Raw genomic sequence first — 22,635 nt, forward strand, 5'->3', positions numbered from 1 at the left:
CTGGACTCTCCTCTTGTAAGTGAAGACGCCTCTCATCCAAGAAGCTGCTTCAGTTCTAAAATTCAGTGGGAAGTCTCAGGTAGAGAACCACCCCAGGGGCATGGAAACAGGGTCGTTCAGGTCACCTGAATGAAGGCGTGAAAACTCAGTGGATCTAGAGATGGCATTGTGGGGGGGTCATAAATGGTGTCTGAGCCCCCCCCCCCCCCATGACCATATGTGGCAGGAGTTTCAGCGAAACTCAGAAGGATCTTTAACACACATCAGATCCCTGTGCACTTTAAGCCCAACAACACCATGAGACAGAAAACCTCAGCCTCAGACACCACCTGGCACCCACCTACAATGCCGGCCTCAGACCCTCCCCAGGAGGTGCAGCCAGCCTTCACGCCTTCATTCAGGTGACCTGAACGACCCCCCAAGAGGGCTGGGAGGGTAACGACCCAGAACTGAGGCCAAGGACTCACATCTCCACCTCATGAGCCTCTCGTTCTGGCCTGACCACCACTTGTTTTTGCCTCCACCCCCTGGGGTGGTTCTGTTCCTGATACTTCCACTGAATTTTAGAACTGAAGGAGCTTCTTGGATGAGAGGCCAAACGTCTTCACTTACAAGAGGAGAGTCCAGCTGCCTGGCTTGAGAATTAGGATGACCTGGAAAACTGAGAATATTCACAAATACTAGAACCAGAGGTGACCTGTACTGATGCTCAACATGTCAACCACCAGACAAAAAGAGAAGACACACACACACACACACACACACACACACACACAGCCTGTCTTCAGTATAAAGCTGTGTTCTGTCTCGTTGGAAGACATCTCTGACTGTGTTGTTAGCAGGGCTGCTGTGAATCAAGAGGTTCTCCATCCATACCTGAGTCTCCATCACTGATTCCTCTCCTCCACCTCTTTCTGACACAACAATCCTGACAGTGACAGTCTGGGTTGGAGCTGAGCAAAGTTGGATCTGACCCCCGGAAACCGGACGGCGCCACCTACTTGTTGGGCGGGACGCAGCCAAGATGGCACCCAGCGCGTCCCGGGCCTTTGGAGGTTTAACGGCTCCACCAACACCGAATAGCCGTCAACTACGAAACACTTGTACGTTGTTCCACTCCTGCTCAGACGGTCTGAACACAATGACCCGGATTACGGACACAACCAGACCAGAGACACTTGCTGGCAGGACTGCGGTCTCTCGGTTCTCCTGGTCAGTGTGGGGGGACTCACCTGCTCTGTCCAGCCTGACTCGGGGCTTCAGCACGGCATCGAGCAGCAACCTCTGCCGGCGGTTCTCCCGCTCGTACTCCGCCACGGTTTCCTCCAGCAGAGCCACGATCTGCTCCGCGGCCGCCGCCAGCCGCTCGGTGAGCAGCGCTCTCAGCACCGGGACTCCAGCCGCTGAGTCTCCTTCTCCCAGCTGCAGCAGGAAGTCTTCAGCGGCGGCGAGGATCCGCTCCTGGACCGACACCCGCAGCAGCTGCGCGGCGCACATGTTGAGGTTCTACCGGCGCCACTCAGCCTTCAGGAGACAAAGACCGAGGCCTTCCGCTTCTTTTCTTCTTCGTCTTCTTCAAAACGAGCACAGTCCAAGCTCTGTTCTCTGTGCCACTCCAGACTCGCTAACCTGGTAGCAGCGGTAGTGATGAGTGGAGTGATCCAGGATTTCGTTTTGAAAAACGGTTATCGATGACGTATTTAGTGACGTCCAAAGCCTCGCCGACCGGCAGTGACCACGTGACTGATTCAAGACCTGGTTCTCTGGCTTGGCGTGAGATTCTAAACCACTAAAGCCTGATTTATGCTTCTGCGTCGCGTCGACGAAAACCCCAACAAAATCCTGCCTCTGTGTCACGTCGACGCGTGGTGACGTCAACGTCGAAGACTGTGATTGGTCCGCTCAGAACGTCATTTCCGGTTCAGTCGCGGCACAACAAGACCGCCATTTTCAAAGTTTCTGTGGTGAAAGCTCCAAGAAAAAAATGGACCAAGCCGAAGAAAGGATTATTCGCGGCACTACAAAGACTGACAAATGGCCAACAATTGTTGTCTGTGACCGGAAGAAAACCAAGGAATCCGACAAGAGCCCCGTAAACAATACAAAGACAAAGCCACACCCCCTAGCGGCTTGGCGGTGTATTGCAGAGCAACGCGTTCCCTCGACGCAGAATAAACCAGGCTTTCCAGTCGCACCTGTTTTACGCCCCCGTGCCAGATAAGGACCCCATCGGGCTGTGCCACTCTGGAGGGAGCGCGTCTCACAGTCAGTCAGCGGAACCATGCGGATCCGGGCCGGAGCTGTGGGAAGGAGCGCCAATTGTATCGGGTTGTTGTTTTCTGGACTGCAGCAGAACAGGAGCAGCCGGGACTGGAATGTAGAAGTAGGTTATCTTGAAGTTGACTCAGTTATGGTGAACGATATTGTGGTTCAACACTTTAATGAGCTTTAAGGCAAACATATTTCATGAGGAAACAACGCCGGAATTGGACGGATTTCAGCGGCACACAACAACGTATCCGATACACCTCATTGGAAACCTGGTGGTCTCAGACTAAGAAACACCAGTCACCATGAAGAAAGGAACTTTTAGCTGAGTACTCATGTTCTTTTCTGCAGGTTGAATGTCGCATTTGTTGGACAGAAGCGTCTCATCTCAACAAAAGCACCTCTTCAGTGCTGAGGCATGATGGGGCCAGGCATGAGAATGAAGTCCCAGATCCACCAGGATGAACTCAGGTATACAGCCACTCTCCAACTGACTCACAGTTGCTTCATTGATCATTAATTCCTCTTCATTTCTTCTCTCCTTCATCTTTAACCATCCAGCTTCCAGGAAGCAGATGCTGGATGAGGCTCTGCTGAATTTCATCCTGAAGGACTGCCAGCCCCTCAGCACTGTTGAGAGGGAAGGGTTCAGGGAACTGGTTCAGGTCCTTGAGCCTCCAGCAGCTCTTACTACATTACTGTAAGCATCACTGAGTTGATTAGCAAATATCACTACATTACTGTTAGCATCAATTTGAGTTCATTAGAAATTCTTCCGACATCACTGTCGCAATATTTTGAGGTTCGTAGCAACTCTTACTACATTACTGTCAGCATCACTTTGAGTTTATTAGCAACTATCTCTACATTACTGTTAGCATCATCTTGAGTTCATTCGCAATTCTTCCGACATCACTGTCGCAATATTTTGAGGTTCGTAGCAACTCGTAGTACATGACTGTCAGCATCACTTTGAGGTTATTCGAAACATTCACTCCATGACTGTTAGCATCATTTTGAGTTCATTAGCAATTCTTACTGCATCACTGTCGCATCATTTTGAGATCATTAGCAATTCTTCCGACATCACTGTCGCATTATTTTGAGGTTCGTAGCAACTCTTACTACATGACTGTCATCATTACTTTGAGGTTATTAGAAACACTCACTACATTACTGTCAGTATAATTGAGTTTTTTAGCAACTATCACTACATTACTGTTCGCATCATTTTGAGTTGTTGAGCAATTATTTCGAAATCACTGTCGCAATATTTTGAGGTTCGTAGCAACTTTTACTACATTACTGTCGCATTATTTTGAGGTTCGTAGCAACTCTTAGTACATGACTGTCAGCATCACTTTGAGGTTATTCGAAACACTTACTACATTACTGTAAGCATCACTGAGTTGATTAGCAACTATCACTACATTACTGTTAGCATCATTTTGAGTTCATTAGCAATTCTTACTCCATCACTGTCGCATCATTTTGAGATCATTAGGAATTCTTCTGACATCACTGTCACAATATTTTGAGGTTCGTAGCAACTCTTACTACATTATTGTTGCATTATTTTAAGGTTCGTAGCAACTCTTACTACATTACTGTCAGCATCACTTTGAGTTTTTTAGCAACTATCACTACATTACTGTTCGCATCATTTTGAGTTGTTGAGCAATTCTCACGACATCACTGCAGCATTAAATTGAGTTCATTAGCAACTCTTACTAAATGACTGTCAGCATCACTTTGAGGTTGTTCGAAACTCTTACTACTTTACTGTAAGCATCACTGAGTTTCTTAGCAACAATCACTACATTACTGTTAGCATCATCTTGAGTTCATTAGCAATTCTTCCGACATCACTGTCGCATTATTTTGAGGTTCGTAGCAACTCTTACAACATGACTGTCAGCATTACTTTGAGATTATTAGCAACTATCACTACATTACTGTTAGCATCATTTTGAGTTGTTGAGCAATTCTCACGACATCACTGTCGAAATATTTTGAGGTTGGAAGCAACTTTTACTACATTACTGTCGCATTATTTTGAGGTTCGTAGCAACACTTACTACATGACTGTCAGAATCACTTTGAGGTTATTCGAAAGTTTCACTCCATTACTGTTAGCATCATCTTGAGTTCATTAGCAATTCTTCCAACATCACTGTCGCCATATTTTGAGGTTCGTAGCAACTTTTACTACATTACTGTCGCATTATTTTGAGGTTCGTAACAACTCTGACTACATGACTGTCAGCATCACTTTGAGGTTATTCGAAACGTTCACTCCATTACTGTTAGCATCATTTTGAGATCATTACCAATTCTTCTGACATCACTGTCGCATCATTTTGAGATCTTTAGCAATTCTTCCGACATCACTGTCGCATTATTTTGAGGTTCGTAGCAACTCTTAGTACATGACTGTCAGCATCACTTTGAGGTTATTCGAAACACTTACTACATTACTGTAAGCATCACTGAGTTTATTAGCAACGTTCACTCCATTACTGTTAGCATCATTTTGAGTTCATTAGCAATTCTTACTAAATCACTGTCGCATCATTTTGAGATCTTTAGCAATTCTTCTGACATCACTGTCGCATTATTTTGAGGTTCGTAGCAACTCTTACTACATGACTGTCAGCATCACTTTGAGGTTATTCGAAAGTTTCACTCCATTACTGTTAGCATCATTTTGAGTTTTTGAGCAATTCTCACGACATCACTGTAGCATTAAATTGAGTTCATTAGCAACTCTTACTAAATGACTGTCAGCATCACTTTGAGGTTGTTCGAAACTCTTACTACATTACTGTAAGCATCACTGAGTTTCTGAACAACTATCACTACAATACTGTTAGCATCATCTTGAGTTCATTAGCAATTCTTCCGACATCACTGTCGCAATATTTTGAGGTTCGTAGCAACTTTTACTACATTACTGTCGCATTATTTTGAGGGTCGTAGCAACACTTACTACATGACTGTAAGCATCACTTTGAGGTTATTCGAAAGTTTCACTCCATTACTGTTAGCATCATTTTGAGTTCATTAGCAATTCTTACTACATCACTTTCGCATCATTTTGAGATCATTAGCAATTCTTCCGACATCACTGTTTCAATATTTTGAGGTTCGTAGCAACACTTACTACATTTCTGTGAGCATCACTTTGAGTTTATTAGCAACTATCACTTCATTACTGTCAACATCATTTTGAGTTGTTGAGCAATTCTTTCGACATCACTGTAGCATTAAATTGAGTTCATTAGCAACTCTTACTAAATGACTGTCAGCATCACTTTGAGGTTGTTCGAAACTCTTACTACATTACTGTAAGCATCACTGAGTTTCTTAGCAACTATCACTACATTACTGTTAGCATCATTTTGAGTTCATTAGCAATTCTTCCGACATCACTGTCGCAATATTTTGAGGTTCGTAGCAACTTTTACTACATTACTGTCGCATTATTTTGAGATTCGTAGCAACTCTTAGTACATGACTGTCAGCATCACTTTGAGGTTATTCGAAACGTTCACTCCATTACTGTTAGCATCATTTTGAGATCTTTAGCAATTCTTCTGACATCACTGTCGCATTATTTTGAGGTTCGTAGCAACTCTTACTACATGACTGTCAGCATCACTTTGAGGTTATTCGAAAGTTTCACTCCATTACTGTTGGCATCATTTTGAGTTTTTGAGCAATTCTCACGACATCACTGTAGCATTAAATTGAGTTCATGAGCAACTCTTACTAAATGACTGTCAGCATCACTTTGAGGTTGTTCGAAACTCTTACTACATTACTGTAAGCATCACTGAGTTTCTGAACAACTATCACTACAATACTGTTAGCATCATCTTGAGTTCATTTGCAATTCTTCCGACATCACTGTCGCAATATTTTGAGGTTCGTAGCAACTTTTACTACATTACTGTCGCATTATTTTGAGGGTCGTAGCAACACTTACTACATGACTGTAAGCATCACTTTGAGGTTATTCGAAAGTTTCACTCCATTACTGTTAGCATCATTTTGAGATCATTAGCAATTCTTCCGACATCACTGTTTCAATATTTTGAGGTTCGTAGCAACACTTACTACATTTCTGTGAGCATCACTTTGAGTTTATTAGCAACTATCACTTAATTACTGTTAACATCATTTTGAGTTGTTGAGCAATTCTTTCGACATCACTGTAGCATTAAATTGAGTTCATTAGCAACTCTTACTAAATGACTGTCAGCATCACTTTGAGGTTGTTCGAAACTCTTACTACATTACTGTAAGCATCACTGAGTGTCTTAGCAACTATCACTACATTACTGTTAGCATCATTTTGAGTTCATTAGCAATTCTTCCGACATCACTGTCGCAATATTTTGAGGTTCGTAGCAACTTTTACTACATTACTGTCGCATTATTTTGAGATTCGTAGCAACTCTTACTAAATGACTGTCAGCATCACTTTGAGGTTGTTCGAAACTCTTACTACATTACTGTAAGCATCACTGAGTGTCTTAGCAACTATCACTAAATCACTGTCGCATCATTTTGAGATCTTTAGCAATTCTTCCGACATCACTGTCGCATTATTTTGAGGTTCGTAGCAACTCTTACTACATGACTGTCAGCATCACTTTGAGGTTGTTCGAAACACTTACTACATTACTGTTTGCATCATTTTGAGTTCATGAGCAATTCTTATTACATCACTGTCGCATCATTTTGAGATCATTAGCAATTCTTCCGACATCACTGTCGCATTATTTTGAGGTCCGTAGCAACTCTTAGTACAAGACTGTCACCATCACTTTGAGGTTATTCGAAACACTTACTACATTACTGTTAGCATCATTTTGAGTTCATGAGCAATTCTCACTAAATCACTGTCGCATCATTTTTAGATCTTTAGCAATTCTTCTGACATCACTGTCGCATTATTTTGAGGTTCGTAGCAACTCTTCCTACATGACTGTCACCATCACTTTGAGGTTATTCGAAACACTTACTACATTACTGTAAGCATCACTGAGTTGATTAGCAACTACCACTACATTACTGTCAGCATCATTTTAAGTTCATTTGCAATTCTTCCGACATCACTGTCGCAATATTTTGAGGTTCGTAGCGACTTTTACTTCATTACTGTCGCATTATATTGAGGTTCGTAGCAACTCTTACTACATGACTGTCAGCATCACTTTGAGGTTTTTCGAAACACTTACTACATGACTGTAAGCATCACTGAGTTGATTAGCAACTATCACTACATTACTGTTAGCATCATTTTGAGTTCATTAGCAATTCTTCCGACATCACTGTCGCAATATTTTGAGGTTCGTCGCGACTTTTACTACATTACTGTCGCATTATATTGAGGTCCGTAGCAACTCTTACTACATGACTGTCAGCATCACTTTGAGGTTATTCGAAAGTTTCACTCCATTACTGTTAGCATCATTTTGAGTTCATGAGCAATTCTTACTAAATCACTGTCGCATCATTTAAAGATCTTTCGCAATTCTTCTGACATCACTGTCGCATTATTTTGAGGTTCGTAGCAACTCTTACTACATGACTGTCAGCATCACTTTGAGGTTATTCGAAACACTTACTACATTACTTTAAGCATCACTGAGTTGATTAGCAACTATCACTCCATGACTGTTAGCATCATTTTGAGTTCATTTGCAATTCTTACTAAATCACTGTCGCATCATTTTGAGATCATTTGCAATTCTTCTGACATCACTCTCACATTATTTTGAGGTTGGTAGCAACTCTTACTACATTATTTTTGCATTATTTTAAGGTTCGTAGCAACTCTTACTACATTACTGTCAGCATCACTTTGAGTATATTAGAAACTATCACTACATTACTGTTAGCATCATTTTGAGTTCATGAGCAATTCTCACGACATCATTGTAGCATTAAATTGAGTTCATTTGCAACTCTTACTAAATGACAGCATCACTTTGAGGTTATTCGAAAGTTTCACTCCATTACTGTGAGCATCATCTTGAGTTCATTAGCAATTCTTCCGACATCACTGTCGCAATATTTTGAGGTTCGTTGCAACTTTTTCTACATTACTGTCGCATTATTTTGAGGTTCGTAGCAACTCTTACGACATGACTGTCACAATCACTTTGAGGTTGTTCGAAACACTTACTACATTACTGTAAGCATCACTGAGTTGATTAGCAACTATCACTACATTACTGTTAGGATCATTTTGAGCTCATTAGCAATTCTTCCGACATAACTGTCGCAATATTTTGAGGTTCGTAGCAACTTTTACTACATTACTGTCGCATTATTTTGAGGGTCGTAGCAACACTTACTACATGACTGTAAGCATCACTTTGAGGTTATTCGAAAGTTTCACTCCATTACTTTTGGCATCATTTTGAGTTCATTAGCAATTCTTACTACATCACTGTCGCATCATTTTGAGATCATTAGCAATTCTTCCGACATCACTGTCGCAATATTTTGAGGTTCGTAGCAACTCTTACTCCATTATTGTTGCATTATTTTAAGGTTCGTAGCAACTCTTACTACATTACTGTCAGCATCACTTTGAGTTTATTAGCAACTATCACTACATTACTGTTAGCATCATTTTGAGTTGTTGAGATATTCTCACGACATCACTGTAGCATTGAATTGAGTTCATTAGCAACTCTTACTAAATGACTGTCAGCATCACTTTGAGGTCGTTCGAAACTCTTACTACATTGCTGTAAGCATCACTGAGTTTCTTAGCAACTATCACTACATTGCTGTTAGCATCATCTTGAGTATATTAGCAATTCTTACTACATCACTGTCGCATCATTTTGAGTTCATTAGCAATTCTTACTACATCACTGTCGCATCATTTTGAGATCATTAGCAATTCTTCCGACATCACTGTCGCAATATTTTGAGGTTCGTAGCAACTTTTACTACATTAATGTTGCATTATTTTGAGGTTCGTAGCAACTCTTAGGACATGACTGTCAGCATCACTTTGAGGTTATTCGAAACGTTCACTCCATTACTGTTAGCATCATTTTGAGTTCATTAGCAATTCTTACTAAATCACTGTCGCATCATTTGGAGGTCATTAGCAATTCTTCTGACATCACTGTCACAATCATTTGAGGTTCGTAGCAACTCTTACTACATTATTGTTGCATTATTTTCAGGTTCGTAGCAACTCTTACTACATTACTGTCAGCATCACTTTGAGTTTAGTAGCAACTATCACTACATTACTTTTAGCATCATTTTGAGTTCATTAGCAATTCTTCCGACATCACTGTTGCATCATTTTGAGATCATTAGCAATTCTTCTGACATCACTGTCCCAATATTTTGAGGTTCGTAGCAACTCTTACTACATTACTGTTGCATTATTTAAAGGTTCGTAGCAACTCTTACTACATTACTGTAAGCATCAATGAGTTTCTTAGCAACTATCACTACATTACTGTTAGCATCATTTTGAGTTATAGAGCAATTCTCACGACATCACTGTAGCATTAAATTGAGTTCATTAGCAACTCTTACTAAATGACTGTCAGCATCACTTTGAGGTTGTTCGAAACTCTGACTACATTACTGTAAGCATCAATGAGTTTCTTAGCAACTATCACTACATTACTGTTAGCATCATCTTGAGTTCATTAGCAATTCTTCCGACATCACTGTCGCAATATTTTTCGGTTCGCAGCAACTTTTACTACATTACTGTCGCACTATTTTGAGGTTCGTAGCAAGACTTACTACATGACTGTCAGTATCACTTTGAGGTTATTCGAAAGTTTCACTCCATTACTGTTAGCATCATTTTGAGTTCATTAGCAATTCTTCCGACATCACTGTCGCAATATTTTGAGGTTCGTAGCAACTCTTACTACATTACTGTTGCATTATTTAAAGGTTCGTAGCGACTCTTACTACATTACTGTCAACATCACTTTGAGTTTCTTAGCAACTATCAGTACATTACTGTTAGCATCATTTTGAGTTATAGAGCAATTCTCACGACATCACTGTAGCATTAAATTGAGTTCATTAGCAACTCTTACTAAATGACTGTCAGCATCACTTTGAGGTTGTTCGAAACTCTGACTACATTACTGTAAGCATCAATGAGTTTCTTAGCAACTATCACTACATTACTGTTAGCATCATCTTGAGTTCATTAGCAATTCTTCCGACATCACTGTCGCAATATTTTGAGGTTCGTAGCAACTCTTACTACATGACTGTCAGCATCACTGAGTTGATTAGCAACTATCACTCCATTACTGTTAGCATCATTTTGAGTTCATTAGCAATTCTTCCGACATCACTGTCGCAATATTTTGAGGTTCGTAGCAACTTTTACTAAATTACTGTCACATTATTTTGAGGTTCGTAGAAACTCTTAGTACAAGACTGTCAGCATCACTTTGAGGTTATTCGAAATGTTCACTCCATTACTGTTAGCATCATTTTGAGTTCATGTGCAATTCTTACTAAATCACTGTCGCATCATTTTGAGATCATTAGCAATTCTTCTGACATCACTGTCGCATTATTTTGAGGTTTGTAGCAACTCTTCCTACATGACTGTCACCATCACTTTGAGGTTATTCGAAACACTTACTACATTACTGTAAGCATCACTGACTTGATTAGCAATTATCACTACATTACTGTTAGCATCATTTTAAGTTCATTAGCAATTCTTCCGACATCACTGTCGCAATATTTTGAGGTTCGTAGCAACTTTTACTACATTACTGTTGCATTATATTGACGTTCGTAGCAACTCTTACTACATGACTGTAAGCATCACTTTGAGTTGCTTAGCAACTATCACTACATTACTGTTAGCATCATTTTGAGTTATAGAGCAATTCTCACGACATCACTGTAGCATTAAATTGAGTTCATTAGCAACTCTTACTAAATGACTGTCAGCATCACTTTGAGGTTGTTCGAAACACTTACTACATTACTGTAAGCATCAATGAGTTTCTTAGCAACTATCACTACATTACTGTTAGCATCATCTTGAGTTCATTAGCAATTCTTCCGACATCACTGTCGCAATATTTTGCGGTTCGCAGCAACTTTTACTACATTACTGTCGCATTATTTTGAGGTTCGTAGCAACACTTACTACATGACTGTCAGTATCACTTTGAGGTTATTCGAAAGTTTCACTCCATTACTGTTAGCATCATTTTGAGTTCATTAGCAATTCTTACTAAATCACAGTCGCATCATTTTGAGATCATTAGCAATTCTTCCGACATCACTGTCGCATTATTTTGAGGTTGTAGCAACTCTTCGTACAAGACTGTCAGCATCACTTTGAGGTTATTCGAAAAGCTTACTACATTACTGTAAGCATCATTGACTTGATTAGCAACTATCACTACATTACTGTTAGCATCATTTTGAGTTCATTAGCAATTCTTCCGACATCACTGTCGCAATATTTTGAGGTTCGTAGCAACTCTTCCTACATGACTGTCACCATCACTTTGAGGTTATTCGAAACACTTACTACATTACTGTAAGCATCACTGAGTTGCTTTGCAACTATCACTACATTACTGTTAGCATCACTTTAAGTTCATCCGCAATTCTTCCGACATCACTGTCGCAATATTTTGAGGTTCGTAGCAACTTTTACTACATTACTGTTGCATTATATTGAGGTTCGTAGCAACTCTTACTACATGACTGTCAGCATTACTTTGAGGTTATTCGAAACACTTACTACATTACTGTAAGCAACACTGACTTGATTAGCAACTATCACTACATTACTTTTAACGTCATTTTGAGTTCATTAGCAATTCTTCCGACATCACTGTCGAAATATTTTGAGGTTCGTAGCAATTTTTACTACATTACTGTCGCATTATTTTGAGGTTCGTAGCAACTCTTACTACATGACTGTCAGCATCACTTTGAGGTTATTCGAAAGTTTCACTCCATTACTGTTAGCATCATTTTGAGTTCATTAGCAATTCTTACTACATCACTGTCGCATCATTTTCAGATCATTAGCAATTCTTCCGACATCACTGTCGCAATATTTTGAGGTTCGTAGCAACTCTTACTACATGACTGTCAGCATCACTTTGAGGTTCGTAGCAACTCTTACTACATGACTGTCAGCATCACTTTGAGGTTATTCGAAACTTTCACTCCTTTACTGTTAGCATCATTTTGAGTTCATTAGCAATTCTTACTACATCACTGTCGCATCATTTTGAGATCATTAGAAATTCTTTTGACATCACTGTCACATTATTTTGAGGTTCGTAGCAACTCTTACTACATTACTGTCAGCATGACTTTGAGTTGTTGAGCAATTCTCACGACATTACTGTAGCATTAAATTGAGTTCAATAGCAACTCTTACTACATGACTGTCAGCATCACTTTCAGGTTATTCGAAACACTGACTACAATACTGTAAGCATCACTGAGTTGATTAGCAACTATCACTACATTACTGTTAGCATCATTTTGAGTTCATTAGCAATTCTTCCGACATCACTGTCGCAATATTTTGAGGTTCGTAGCAACTATTACTACGTTAATGTCGCATTATTTTGAGGTTCGTAGCAACTGTTACTACATGACTTTCAGCATCACTTTGAGGTATTTCGAAACACTTACTACATCACTGTCAGCATCACTGAGTTGATAAGCAACTATCATTACGTTACTGTGAGCATCGTTTTGAGTTCAATAGCAATTCTTACGACATGACTGTCAGCATCATTTTTAATTTACCCGCAAATCAAACCACATGACTGTCAGCATCACTTTGAGGTAATTAGAAACTTTCACTCCATTACTGTTAGCATCATTTTGAGTTCATTAGCAATTCTTCCTACATCACTGTTGCATCATTTTGAGATCATTAGCAGTTCTTCCCACATCAATGTCGCATTATTTTGAGGTTCGTTGCAACTCTTACTACATTATTGTTGCATTATTTAAAGAATCATAGCAATTCTTACTACATGACTGTCAGCATCACTTTGAGGTTATTCGAAAGTTTCACTCCATTACTGTTAGCATCATTTTGAGTTCATTAGCAATTCTTACTACATCACTGTCGCATCATTTTCAGATCATTAGCAATTCTTCCGACATCACTGTCGCAATATTTTGAGGTTCGTAGCAACTTTTACTACATTACTGTCGCCTTATTTTGAGGTTCGTAGCTACTCTTAGTACAAGACTTTCAGCATCACTTTGAGGTTATTCGAAAGTTTCACTCCATTACTGTTAGCATCATTTTGAGTTCATTAGCAATTCTTACTAAATCACTGTCGCATCATTTTGAGATCTTTAGCAATTCTTCTGACATCACTGTAGTATTAAATTGAGTTCATTAGCAACTCTGACTACATGACTTTCACCATCACTTTGAGGTTATTCGAAACACTTACTACATTAGTGTAAGCATCAGTGAGTTGATTAGCAACTATCACTACATTACTGTAAGCATCATTTTGAGTTCATTAGCAATTCTTCCGACATCACTGTCGCAATATTTTGAGGTTCGTAGCAACTTTTACTACATTACTGTCACATTATTTTGAGATCATTAGAAATTCTTTTGACATCACTGTCACATTATTTTGAGGTTCGTAGCAACTCTTACTACATTACTGTCAGCATGACTTTGAGTTGTTGAGCAATTCTCACGACATCACTGTAGCATTAAATTGAGTTCAATAGCAACTCTTACTACATGACTTTCAGCATCACTTTCAGGTTATTCGAAACACTGACTACAATACTGTAAGCATCACTGAGTTGATTAGCAACTATCACTACATTACTGTTAGCATCATTTTGAGTTCATTAGCAATTCTTCCGACATCACTGTCGCAATATTTTGAGGTTCGTAGCAACTATTACTACGTTAATGTCGCATTATTTTGAGGTTCGTAGCAACTGTTACTACATGACTGTCAGCATCACTTTGAGGTATTTCGAAACACTTACTACATCACTGTCAGCATCACTGAGTTGATAAGCAACTATCATTACGTTACTGTGAGCATCATTTTGAGTTCAATAGCAATTCTTCCTACATCACTGTTGCATCATTTTGAGATCATTAGCAGTTCTTCCCACATCAATGTCGCATTATTTTGAGGTTCGTTGCAACTCTTACTACATTATTGTTGCATTATTTAAAGAATCATAGCAACTCTTACTACATTACTGTCAGCATCACTTTGAGTTTATTAGCAACTTTCACTCCATTACTGTTAGCATCATTTTGAGTTTATTCGCAATACTGACGACATCACTGTAGCATTAAATTGAGTTTCGTAGCAACTCTTACTACATGGCTTTCAGCATCACTTTGAGGTAGTTCGAAACGTTCACTCCATTACTGTTAGCATCATTTTGAGTTCATTAGTAATTCTTACTAAATCACTGTCGCATCATTTTGAGATCTTTAGCAATTCTTCCGACATCACTGTCGCATTATTTTGAGGTTCGTAGCAACTCTTACTACATGACTTTCAGCATCACTTTGAGGTTTTTCGAAACACTTACTACATGACTGTAAGCATCACTGAGTTGATTAGCAACTATCACTACATTACTGTTAGCATCGTTTTGAGTTCAGTAGCAATTTTTACAACATCAGTGTCGCAATATTTTGAGGTTCGTAGCAACTCTTCCTACATGACTGTTAGCATCACTTTGAGGTTATTTGAAACACTTACTACATTACTGTTAGCATCATTTTGAGTTCATTAGCAACTCTTACTACATTACTGTTGCATCATTTTGAGATCATTTGCAATTCTTCTGACATCACTGTCACATTATTTTGAGGTTCGTAGCAACTCTTAGTACAAGACTGTCAGCATCACTTTGAGGTTATTCAAAACGTTCACTCCATTACTGTTAGCATCATCTTGAGTTCATTAGCAATTCTTCCGACATCACTGTCGCAATATTTTGCGGTTCGCAGCAACTTTTACTACATTACTGTCGCATTATTTTGAGGTTCGTAGCAACTCTTCGTACAAGACTGTCAGCATCACTTTGAGGTTATTCGAAACGTTCACTCCATTACTGTTAGCATCATTTTGAGATCTTTAGCAATTCTTCCGACATCACTGTCGCATTATTTTGAGGTTCGTAGCAACTCTTACTACATGACTGTCAGCATCACTTTGAGGTTGTTCGAAACACTTACTACATTACTGTTTGCATCATTTTGAGTTCATGAGCAATTCTTATTACATCACTGTCGCATCATTTTGAGATCATTAGCAATTCTTCCGACATCACTGTCGCAATATGTTGAGGTTCGTAGCAACTTTTACTACATTACTGTCGCATTATTTTGGGATTTGTAGCAACTCTTAGTACATGACTGTCAGCATCACTTTGAGGTTATTCGAAACGTTCACTCCATTACTGTTAGCATCACTTTGAGATCATTACCAATTCTTCTGAACTCACTGTCGCATCATTTTGAGATCTTTAGCAATTCTTCCGACATCACTGTCGCATTATTTTGAGGTTCGTAGCAACTCTTACTACATGACTGTCAGCATCACTTTGAGGTTATTTGAAACACTTACTACATTACTGTTAGCATCACTGACTTGATTAGCAACTACCACTACATTACTGTTAGCATCATTTTGAGTTCATTAGCTATTCTTACGACATCACTGTCGCAATATTTTGAGGTTCGTAGCAACTTTTACTACATGACTTTCAGCATCATTTGAAATTGTTCGAAACTCTTACTACATAACTGTAAGCCTCACTGAGTTTATTAGCAACTATCACTACATTACTGTTAGCATCATCTTGAGTTCATTAGCAATTCTGACTCCATCACTGTCACATCATTTTGAGATCATTTGCAATTCTTCCGACATCACTGTCGCATTTTTTGGAGGTTCGTAGCAACTCTTACTACATGACTATCAGCATCACTTTGAGGTTGTTCGAAACTTTCACTTCATTCCTGAAAGAATCACTGAGTTTATAGCAACTATCACTACATTACTGTTAGCATCATTTTGAATTCATTAGCAATTCTTCTGACATCACTGTAGCATTATTTTGTGGTTAGTAGCAACTCTTACTACACGACTGTCAGCATTACTTTGAGGTTGTTCGAAACACTTTCTACATTACATTTAGCATCTTTTTTAGTTCATTAGCAATTCTTAATCCATTACTGTCACATCACTTTGAGATCATTCGCAATTCTTCAAACATTACTGTTGCATTATTTTGAGGTTGGTAGCAACTCTTACTACATTAGTGTCAGCATCACTTTGAGTTTATTAGCAACTATCACTACATTACTGTTAGCATCATTTTGAGTTCATTAGCAATTCTTATGACATCACTGTCGCATCATTTTGAGATCATTAGGAATTCTTCCGACATCACTGTCGCATTATTTTGAGGTTCGTAGCAACTCTTACTACATGACTGTCAGCATCACTTTGAGGTTATTCGAACCTTTCACTTCTTTACTGAAAGCATCACTGAGTTTATAGCAACTGTCACTCCATTACTGTTAGCATCATTTTGAGTTTATTAGCAATTCTTACTCCATCACTGTCGCATCATTTTTAGATCATTGGCAATGTTTCCAACATCACTGTCGCATTATTTTGAGGTTCGAAGCAACTCTTACTACATGACTGTTGCATTACTTTGAGGTTATTCGAAACTTTCACTACATTACTGTTAGCATTATTTTGAGTTCATTAGCAATTCTTCCGACATCACTATAGCATTATTTTGAGGTTTTGAGGTACCTTTGTTTGTAACCGATCTGCTGACCAGTGAGACGCCACCACGCACGGCTGTCGGCTCCGTAAAGGAGGGAGAGGAAGTGGAAAGGACGGAGAAGGGTCGGACCAGGTCTATTTCTAGGTGACCACTCACTATCGTCTGCCATACTGCCCCTCATGGTGGGGAGTGTAGCGCTATCCTGACACAGTACATTTGTTTCATTCTTTTGCTCTTGCACTTTAATTAAAATGGACTTGACTTGAGAACGTTTTGTTTCAAAATATAGATGAATTCCCAGATTTATAGGTAGCATGAGTATGAAGTTGCACTTGCACCCGGTGGGAAAATGTCCTCTGCATTTGACTCTAACTATGTAGGAGCAGTGGTAGCAGTGTCAGCCTGGGGGCTTGGTCAAGATCAATGACAGGAGTAGCAGACAGGTCATATCCATAGCATGCCTGTTGTTTTAGAGGAGTAAGGGTACACTGTTGGTCTCTCACCTGATGCGCTGTCATCAGCACAAATGATCTGTTCCTAAACATCAAAATCTACCATCCCCCTGATTGTTTTTTACAACTGGAGTACTGGTTAACTCTTTAGAAAGCCTTCATTCAGAGCTGTGAAGAACCTTGAACCTGATATCCCAGACATCAAAGTGGGCCACTAACTGGCCAGATGAAGCTATGCTAGGCTGCTGTATTCTGAAGAGCTAAAGTAGCAGCTTCTGAGAGGGATGCTAACCTGGATGTGTTCATCTCCTACTTTAATATCAGCCCCCAACTTGGAGCTCTGACAGCCTCCAGCTTGTTGTTCCTGTTTCTGCTTCAGTCAACAGGGAACTCCAACCTGCAGTAGAATCTTCAACAATGGAATAGAAAAGTGAGGAAGAAAAACTAGAATAAACTTACAAAGCTGAGAAATGTTCATGAAGAAGAAAGGCACACGTTATGATTGAGGCCAGAAACTAAAACTCCACACCAAATGTACTTTGACTTGTAGGATAATGAACTTGAATGTGTTGAAACAGCAGATCAATGAATCCACTACCACACAACAAGATGATGACCCCCTACCACAAGATGGCGTCACAGATCCTGACGCTCTGAGCAGGAAACACCGAGCAAAACATTACAACAAAGCTCCTGTTGTTCCCTCCAGGAAAAACTGTGGCTCTGATGAGAAGAAGGATCCCAGCCTCCTCTGAGGATCCATGGCCGCACCATTGGGTAGAAGGACGATGGGGTCGGCACCAGGAGGAACCCTGGTGTCTCCGATGCAGGGAAGATGGAGCAGTGAAGAGGCCACATTGTGGCGTCCTAAAGAGGACATTTGGTGGAGCCTGAGACAGCAAACATCACGCCCCCTTCATCAGAAGAACCACAGCACCAGAAGAAAGAATCCCGGCAGTGACGACAGGCAGGATCAGGGTGACCTCCTCACCTCCACCTTTGAACCTTCAAATGAACTTTAAAAAGCTTTAGAGTGGAGAAGGACTTTAAAACATTTTATTGTTTTTTCCTTTCATTCTCATTTGTGCGATTGTCTGATTTATTAGAAATAAACACTGTCTGCTGGGTTTACATTGACTGTGATTCTCTTTTTGCATGCAAGTTGAAAGTTCTGCCAATAAAAACACAAGTATTTGAAGACCAAAGGAAGGACCCCCAAAGTCCGCACCCTGAGATCAAAGTGAGCGCTCTGATCTCAGAGGTCTGGGATATTTCCCATCCCATGGCCCTTCAAATAAGAGCCCTGTGTCTCTGTCTCAAAGTTTTCAACCGTATTTGTTTGTTAAATTAAAACCAGACGACCACTGTGGTCCTTTTTACACGGTAAGTAAAGCACAGATGCCCTGGTGGACCTGTTGGCACCCTGGACTTTGAATCCAGTGACCTGAGTCCAAGTCTCCGTTCCAGCAGGTTTCCTGCAGCCTTCAGCAGAGCTGCCATGTTTCTCTGTAGAGAACTAAGTGATGCTCTCAGCAGGTTGAGGGCACTACCAACAAGTGAGGGATGAACCTCTGACTTCCTTCTTGTCAAACAGGAAACTCCTAATACCTCATTTGAGTAAAGTACCTCATATTCCTGACATCCAAGTAGTAGTGAAGTGGAGGAAGAAGGGAGGAGATCTCCAACAGGATCCTTCTTTCCTCTGTCCTCCTTGATCTCATGGATCACCACAGTCAGCACAGACTCCTCCTGGTTAACCTGGTATCTTTCCACCCAACTGTGGGTTCTTGGAGAATTTTTCATGTCATGTCAAGAAATCAGGCTGGTGGGTTTTTCAATGAGAGAAATTCTGGTAACTTAATTAAGTGGCATGTTTGTTGAAGCAGTAATTAACTGATAAATTAAGGAAGGCCTGGCCAGTCTTTGCTCCCAGGTCATACGATGGAGTTAGAAAGTCCTGAATCAATCTGGAGTTCCATGATTTCCTTGTGGTTCATGATCCTTTTGCCAATGTAGTCTGGAACAAGAGCAAGATGAACCTCCACATAGCAACAGGTTGATTGCAGGTGATGTCAAGTTGTATTTAGAGGAACCTCCTCCTTGTGTTTGGTTCCAGGGTGGAAGGGAGAGAACTCTGGATCCAGTGATCCCAGTTCAAGTCTTGGTGGGACCTTCCTGTCTGGAATGTGTCCCATGTAACAAACTGATCAAGAGATGCAATGTGGTTCAAATGTTCTGGTTCATTTCTTGTCCTTTAGAAAAATGAAAATCATTTCTTACTGCCATGAACTCAGACTGTGTGTTTAATGTTAACAATAAATGCAACAAATAAGGAGCCAGTAGCTCCTGTGGAAAAAATTCTACTTTGTCAATGAATTAATTCAGTCTGCATCTAAGTGTCTGTCTGGATGGCTGAGCGGTCTAAGGCGCTGCGTTCAGGTCGCAGTCTCTTCTGGAGGCGTGGGTTCAAATCCCACTTCTGACAAAGGACATTTTCTCCACATTCCTATGCATCCACAATGGTAAATTCCAAACCCAGTTGAAGCTGCTCTCCACTGAGGGGAGTGAGTGGTTGAACTGGCAGCAGAGGAGGCAAAGGAGCTTCCCTGTGACGGTCCAACATCGCCTGGTTTCCTCCAACATGGAGCAGCCACCAAAATCTAACTTCAATGTTGGATCAAAGTCTGCTGAAGAAATGTGTTTTCTTTCAAGTCACATTTTGTCCATTAACTTCATTATCAGAGACTCCATCTCATCACATGACTAAAGTCTGGGTTCTGTATTGGTGGTAAAATATCCTTCCATGCCCCTCACTAGTTTGCACACAGAAAAGCATATTTTACTGGTTTCAGATCTCTTAGCTTGTTCTCTCTCTTAAACCAGCTGAGGCAGCTTTCATTGTGTGATTGATTTAAAATATAAAGATGGAACAGAACCATTGGAATCAGATGTCAGGACATTTGAAGGAATGTCAATCTCCTGTTGAAATGTTGCAGTGTGCAGCTGAGGCTCTCTGGCAGTGGCACAAGGAACCACAATGGCAGAACCTGGACCCTCCTGGAGGAGAACCACAGGTGAGGGCCTTCTTGGCTCCAGATTGATGGAAATCAAGTGTCTGAGGCTGTTAGCAGCCATGAAGTTGATCTGGTTGGCACTGGTATTTGTTCTTGCTGCAGCTCAGGAGTGATTCAGGAGAAGAGTTTCAGAACAGCCAAGGTTGGGGACTGGAATTTTAGAATTTCCCCTGGAACCAAACAACCTTGGAGGGTAAAACCTCCAATCCTAGCCACTCAGATGCAGCAGCAGAAGAAGCTGTCATCTACCCTGACAGTCAGAGCATCAAGTCAAGAAAACATCACCATCTTGTAGTTCCAAACCTTCACCTGTCAGATTCAGCTACTTCTTATTGTGGGACTTTAAACTTGAACACAATGGAATTTGGACAAGGAGTTTTCCTTCCAGTCCAAACATCATCGTCCAGCCTCCAACCAGAGGTCCATCAGTTATCATGGAGCCACAGGTGGAGTCTGGATTCTTTTCTGGAATGTGATGGCAGTGAGAGTCCTGCCAAGTGACATCACTGACATGACTGGATGACTTCAATCACGTGACTGGATGACTTCAGTCACGTGACTGGATGACTTCAGTCACGTGACTGGATGACTTCAGTCACGTGACTGGATGACTTCAGTCACGTGACTGGATGACTTCAGTCACATGACTGGATGACAGTGTAGATGCCAATGTAGAGGTTGGGGAAATAGTCTCTGAGAATCCAGCTTGAACCCACAGCCTCCTTGTTTTCCAAAAACCCAAACAGCGACCATCAGTCTCCCTCCAATCCTGTACTTTGGTAAACAACAAAAACAGAGTAAAAGTCTCTGGCAACATATTTGTTTCCTGTAGGGTTTCTTCATGTATGTGTGGTGTACCTGCTTTCCCAGAGGACTGCCATCTTTGTTCTGTGGGCTGACATGTTTTAGTGTCAGCACAGGTCATAGCGCTGAGACTGAACTCTCATTCTCCTCCAAGTATTATTTCCACCTCACACTCCTGCATATATTCAAGTGAACAGGGAACACAAATTTATGCTCAACTTCTCCTGTGTATTCATCCACAGTCACTAAACAACAACCAAACCAAACAAAAGGGGTTTGCTAGCATGGCGATCAGCTGTAGTTCACCATCTTATCCAGGTCACATGACTCAGGAGTGGCGTGGCCGTCTGGCAACCAAAGGGTGGCTGGTTTGATCCTCACTTTCTCCAGTGACCATGTCAAAGTGTCCTTGAGTGAGATACTGAACCCCTCAATACTTCTGATGAGTAGGTTGGCTCCTTGCATGGCAGCCTTCAGCATCAGTGTGTGAGTGTGTGTGAATGAGAGGACATTGTTCAGCTCCTTGAGGGCTGCTGAGGTAGAAAGGCTCTGTACAAACTGAGTCCTTTTACCATTTCTTTCCTGCTTCTAGCGGCGCTGTCGTCACTTCCTGTGACCGTGGGAGGAAAGGAGTCCCCCTTCAGAATAAGTTTTATATCATGATGTTACTTCCTCTTCAACATGCCTTTAGCAGACCAACTCAGAGAACAGCTCAGTGAGGTAGTGTGGCCGAGCGGTCTAAGGCGCTGGATTAAGGCTCCAGTCTCTGAGGAGGCGTGGGTTCAAATCCCACCACTGCCATCATGTCCCAGGTCACTGGAGAGGTGTGGCAGGTCTCTTACTGCCGCTCCTCTCTCTTCCACTGAGGTCTTCAAACCTGTGACCAAAAGAAGAACCCTCCTCTGAGTCCACAGACCTGAGCATCACTACTCTGACTACCATGTTATCAGGGTGAAGTCAATGGGGAGGTAGTCAGTTGTTCCTTTGTTTTTTGACAGAGGCTTCATTGTGAATGAAATCATTTTAATTCTTTACTTGAAGTTTCACGCTGTTTCGACCGAAAAAGGCGAGTTCCTGGAGAAGATCTTCCAGGGGTCCAGGTTAAAGTGGTGCCCAAGCTGGCACCAGGCGCTGACCCAGGTCCTGCATGGGAGATACTGTCAGTTCTGTTCTGCCCTGCTCACAACCACAGGCTGGTGTTGAGGCCT

At 40.9% G+C, this 22,635-nt stretch overlaps 1 non-coding gene across 1 annotated transcript; it reads left to right on the forward strand.

Annotated features, from left to right (window-relative positions):
• The first annotated feature begins 22,146 nt into the window (after positions 1-22,146).
• On the forward strand, positions 22,147-22,228 carry trnal-aag (transfer RNA leucine (anticodon AAG)). Its single transcript has one exon. It is a non-coding gene; the product is annotated as a tRNA-Leu (tRNA).
• Positions 22,229-22,635: the final 407 nt, after the last annotated feature.

This window comes from Aulostomus chinensis, chromosome 1 (assembly GCF_037954235.1).
Source record: "Aulostomus chinensis isolate RoL2024-O1b breed Wild chromosome 1, RoL_Achi_v1.0, whole genome shotgun sequence".
Lineage (NCBI taxonomy): Eukaryota > Metazoa > Chordata > Actinopteri > Syngnathiformes > Aulostomidae > Aulostomus > Aulostomus chinensis.